The sequence below is a fragment of the Salvelinus alpinus genome, chromosome 29, assembly GCF_045679555.1.
Source record: "Salvelinus alpinus chromosome 29, SLU_Salpinus.1, whole genome shotgun sequence".
Classification (NCBI taxonomy): domain Eukaryota; kingdom Metazoa; phylum Chordata; class Actinopteri; order Salmoniformes; family Salmonidae; genus Salvelinus; species Salvelinus alpinus.
In genome coordinates, this window is record NC_092114.1 from 33,058,813 (window position 1) to 33,064,928 (window position 6,116).

Sequence of the window (6,116 nt, forward strand, 5' to 3'; positions counted from 1 at the left end):
TGGCTTAAAAAAGCAGATATTGAATATTCCTTTGAGCATAGTGAAGTTATTAATTACACTTTGGGATGGTGTATCAATACACCCAGTCGCTACAAAGATACAGTTGTCCTTCCTAACTCAGTTGACAGAGAGGAAGGAAACCGCTCAAGGATTTCACCATGAGGCCAATGGTGATTTTTAAACCAGTTGCAGCGTTAAATGGCTGTGATTGGAGAAAACTGAGGATGGATCAGCAACATTGTAGTTACTCCACAATTCTAAACTAAATGACAAAGTGAAAAGAAGGAAGCCTGTAGAGAATACAAAAATTCCAAAACATGCATCCTGTTTGCAATAAGGCGATAAAGTACAATTTTGAAAAATATGGCAAAGAAATGTCCTTAATACAAAGCATTATGTTTGGGCAAATCCAACACAACACATCACCGAGTACAACTCTTCATATTTTCAAGCGTGGTGGTGGCTGCATCATGTTATGGGTACGCTTGTCATCGGCAAGGACTACAGAGTTTTTTAGAACAAAAAGAAAAGGAATAGAGCTAAGCACAGGCAAAGTCCTAGAGGAAAACCTGGTTCAGTCTGCATTCCAACAGACACTGGGAGACAAATCAACCTTTCAGCAGGACAATAACCTTAAAATGCAAGGCCAAATATTGTACAATCCAGGTTTGCAAAGATCTTGGAGACTCTGCTGTAATCGTTGCCAAAGTTGATTCTAACATGTATTGACTCAGGGGATTGAATACTTATCTAAATATATGCCTGTTTTATTTCCCATCAATGTATTTATTGTGTAGATCGTTGACCAAAAGAAATGACAAATCATTTTTAATCCCACTTTGTAACAAAACGTGGAAATAGTCAAGGGGTGTGAATACTTTCTGAAGGTACTGTAGGTGACCAGTCAACCAAAAACTAGACGTTGTTTTTCCGTTGGAATTTGGTTGTGCTTTTAGACAGTTGAAAGCATAGTGATAACACATTGGGAATTCAACAACCTTTCGGCTGTCTCTTTGAGCGAGTGAATATAGGTTGTAATCTCATTGATCAACGTCTCAACCAAATATTACCCAATTGTCCACGTTGAAATGACGTGGTGTGCCCAGTGGATATGGTTTTGATACAGAGCTGATGCTGGTTGATTTATATAGTTGACTGAAACAAAACTATTTCATATTCACATTTAGCCACCATGTACAGTCGTAACCCCATAAAACAGAAGGGTATCAATGTTATTTTGTAATTAAGTGCCTTATCCATGATATTCATATTACTAGTTAAAGCAGGTCCAAAGTGCCTTTGTTATTCTTGTGAGGGATCAGTGCAATATTCTTTGATAAATGATTCAACATGTACAGTATTACAATTCTGGAGCTGCTGTTCATGACAGCTCTGCAATTACTCATGACCAAATACAGTATTATTATTTATTACAGGCTTTTCAGATGTTAGGGGCTTCTCAAATACATCTCTACTAGTTGGACTCTGATAAAGAGAGTGGAATCAGACCTTTAACGATGATGGGAAACTGTAGTGACCTAGAACCAGTGGTGTAAAGTACTCAAGTAAAAATACTTTAAAGTACTACTTAAGTAGTTTTTTGGGGGTATCTGTACTTTACTATTTATATTTTTGACAACATTAATTTTACTTCATTACATTCCTAAAGAAAATAATGTACTTTTTACTCCATGCAATTTCCATGACACCTAAAATTAATTGTTACATTTTGAATGCCAAGCAGGACAGGAAAATGGTTAAATTCCCGCATTTATCAAGAGTAGATCCCTACTGCCTCTGATCTGGCGGACTCACTAAATAATGTCTGAGTGTGGAGTGTGACCCTGGCTATCTGTACATTTAAAAAACAAGAAAATAGTGCTGTCTGGTTTGCTTAATATAAGGAATTTGAAAATACTTATACTTTTACTTTTGATATTTAAGTATATTTAAAACCAAATACTTTTAGACTTTAACTCAAGTAGTATTTTACTGAGTGACTTTCACTTTTGTCATTATCTATTAAGGTATCTTAACTTTTACTCAAATATGACATATGGGTACTTTTTCCACCACTGCCTAGCATTGAGGGGAATATTTGTTTGAAGTTGATGAAATGTGATATCATTGAAGGCAGTAAGATTCAGAACCACTCACCCTTTACTTTTACATGGGGTGCTTGAATCTTGTGTTATTGCACTCATTCATGCATTTTAAATATATTTTACACTCTTGCTTGCATATTTCAATATTTTCACATTTTAGATGACCAAAAAAATCTCACAGGAAAAATGACATGGTAAGATAACTGATATTCCTGCCTTATTGTATTTAAAGTATCATAAGATAAGCTGAAGGATGCCTCTGTGATTGATTTATCTTTGGGACATTAGGACTTTAGTTATGTGCCTTGAGGCAACTCTGCCAGTCAATGGGTATTTTCATTGCTCCAAAGTCTTATCCCTCCCCCCATACCCTTTTTGAGCCATGGGGAAGATCTCTATTGCATACTCCTCACATCCTCTCTCCTCATCTCCTTCTCAAAATCCATTGGATAAGAAAGCAGAGGTCCCGCCCCTCTGACCTTCTCCTCCAATGCGTTTTTAGAAGGAGACGAGGACAGAGGACACAAGGCGTTTGGGATTGAGCTATTCCCATGTTTTACATGACAAGTTTTGAGACCCTGTAACATGTTTCATTTTAATAAAGATTTGTTTAAAAAAGGAGACCAGTAACACCATGTATGAGTATTATTATTAATGGTCAATGAATTCAATATCAGTGATAATAACACGCTCCACGTTTAAAAAAAACACACACACACGACCGACTTTGGGAAACCCTGCATTAGAGGGCACTATCATCTAGTGCAGGGTTTCCCAAACTCGGTCCAGGGGCCCCCCTGGGTGCACATTTTTGTTTTTTCCCTAGAACTACACAGCTGATTAAAATCATCAAAGCGTGAATCAGTCTAGTGCTAGGGCAAAAACCAAAACGTGCACCCAGGGAGGGGGGAACCAAGGTCCGAGTTTGGGAAACCCTGACCTAATGGATAAACTGTCTTATTGCAAACAGGATGCATGTTTTGGAATATTTTTATTATGTGCAAGCTTCATTTCACTCTGTCAGGTTAGTATTGTGGAGTAACTACAATGTTGTTGATCCATCCTCAGTTTTCTCCTATCACAGCCATTAAACTCTGTAACTGTTTTAAAGTCACCATTGGTCTCATGGTGAAATCCCTGAGTGGTTTCCTTCCTCTCCTTCAACTGAGTTAGGAAGGATGCCTGTATCTTTGTAGTGACTGGGTGTATTGATACACCATCCAAAGTGTAATAAAAAACTTCACGAACTACTTTCTGAAGAATTTGTATGTCATTTTCCCATTCCCATTAAGTTTTCGGGAGAAAGTCACTCTCGCCACGATCGCACAGGCCACAGGTACGTTTTCCTGACAAACTGCAAATAAAAGTGTGTTTAAAAAAATCACCCGACAACTAACTGGACGAGTTTATATTTATACCCAGCGAGAGTTATTATTCCTTTTTATTATGCAATTGTGTCATTTGCCTTTCGTGCTGCTTGCGTTGTTGTACGTCGAGGATGGTTTCTATTTATTCGAAAATGAGAACTAATGTACAAAAAATGCCCCACATTGTATTATATTCAGCGATTTATTTGTGTTTAAGTCAATAACTTAACTCTACTTTTGCAGCCAAATAGGACATATTTTGTGACCAATACACACTTGGCTGCAGGTGTGCTCACTGTCTGTTGGCTATGATACTTTCACCTTGTGCTTTGCAATACAGTAGTCTATTCTCTTCACCGTTAGAAAGCCAAGATAAAAGTTGTAAAGATTGTCAATCAACCCCATGGATTATTCCTGTGTTGTATGTATGTCAGGATGTCTGTTGAAAGCCAAGAGAACCGAACAGTGGAGGTACTGGGGGTACCTGAGGAGGTGGACGATGAGCTGCTGTATTTGTACTTTGAGAACAAGCGTCGTTCTGGAGGAGGTAGTCTGGTGTCTGTGGAGCTGGAAGGAAGCCGGGCCATATTACTGTTTGAAGAGGCAGAGGGTAAGAATGGATTCAGTCTGTGTAATTCTTGTAATCTGATATAATGTTGAAGGCTAATAAGTTTCCTATGTACCTACACAACATCTTCATGATTCATTCTTTATCTGGATCCCCATTAGCTGATGTCTTAGCAACAGCTAGTATTCCTGTGGTCCACAAATGAATGATACTATTGTACCAAAAACAATTCCTCCATTGCCATCCATAGTATTCTGATTATATCTGTGTTTGATTGACAGTTGCAGCAAGGGTCCTGTCTAAAGGACCCCATGTCCTGCACAACGCTGAGTTGACCGTGAGGAAGCCTGCGTGTAAGGATCTATTCTACCACGCCCATAAATCTGCTCCTTTTATTCTTTGTCCCCAACACTCTAGGCGACCAGTTTTGATAGCCTTTAGCCGCACCCTCATCCTACTACTCCTCTGTTCCTCGGGTGATGTGGAGGTAAACCCAGGCCCTGCATGTCCCCAGTCACCCTCATTTGTTGACTTCTGTGATCGAAAAAGCCTTGGCCTCATGCATGTCAACATCAGAAGCCTCCTCCCTAAGTTTGCCTTACTCACCGCTTTAGCACACTCTGCCAATCCTGATGTCCTTGCCGTGTCCGAATCCTGGCTTAGGAAGGCCACCAAAAATTCTGAGATTTCCATACCCAACTATAACACTTTCCGTCAAGATAGAACTGCCAAAGGGGGAGGAGTTGCAATCTACTGCAGAGATAGCCTGCAAAGTTCTGTCATACTTTCCAGGTCTATGCCCAAACAGTTCGAACTTCTAATTTTAAAAATTAATCTCTCCAGAAATAAGTCTCTCACTGTTGCCGCCTGCTACCGACCCCCCTCAGCTCCCAGCTGTGCCCTGGACACCATCTGTGAATTGATCGCTCCCCATCTAGCTTCAGAGTTTGTTCTGTTAGGTGACCTAAACTGGGATATGCTTAACACCCCGGCAGTCCTACAATCCAAGCTTGATGCCCTCAATCTCACACAAATCATCAAGGAACCCACCAGGTACAACCCCAAATCCGTAAACATGGGCACCCTAATAGACATTATCCTGACCAACCTGCCCTCCAAATACACCTCTGCTGTCTTCAATCAAGATCTCAGCGATCACTGCCTCATTGCCTGTATCCGCCACGGGTCCGCGGTCAAACGACCACCCCTCATCACTGTCAAACGCTCCCTAAAACACTTCTGCGAGCAGGCCTTTCTAATCGACCTGGCCCGGGTACCCTGGAAGGATATTGACCTCATCCCGTCAGTTGAGGATGCCTGGTCATTCTTTAAATGTTACTTCCTCACCATATTAGACAAGCATGCTCCGTTCAAAAAATGCAGAACCAAGAACAGATATAGCCCTTGGTTCACTCCAGACCTGACTGCCCTCGACCAGCACAAAAACATCCTGTGGCGAACTGCAATAGCATCGAAGAGCCCCCGCGATATGCAACTGTTCAGGGAAGTCAGGAACCAATACACGCAGTCAGTCAGGAAAGCAAAGGCCAGCTTTTTCAAGCAGAAATTCGCATCCTGTAGCTCTAACTCCAAAAAGTTCTGGGATACTGTAAAGTCCATGGAGAACAAGAGCACCTCCTCCCAGCTGCCCACTGCACTGAAGCTAGGTAACACGGTCACCACCGATAAATCCGTGATAATCGAAGACTTCAACAAGCATTTCTCAATGGCTGGCCATGCCTTCCTCCTGGCGACTCCAACCTTGGCCAACAGCCCCGCCCCCCCCGCTGCTACTCGCCCAAGCCTCTCCAGCTTCTCCTTTACCCAAATCCAGATAGCAGATGTTCTGAAAGAGCTGGAAAACCTGGACCCATACAAATCAGCTGGGCTTGACAATCTGGACCCCCTATTTCTAAAACTGTCCTCCGCCATTGTCGCACCCCCTATTACCAGCCTGTTCAACCTCTCCTTCGTATCATCTGAGATCCCCAAGGATTGGAAAGCTGCCGCGGTCATCCCCCTCTTCAAAGGGGGAGACACCCTGGACCCAAACTGTTACAGACCTATATCCATCCT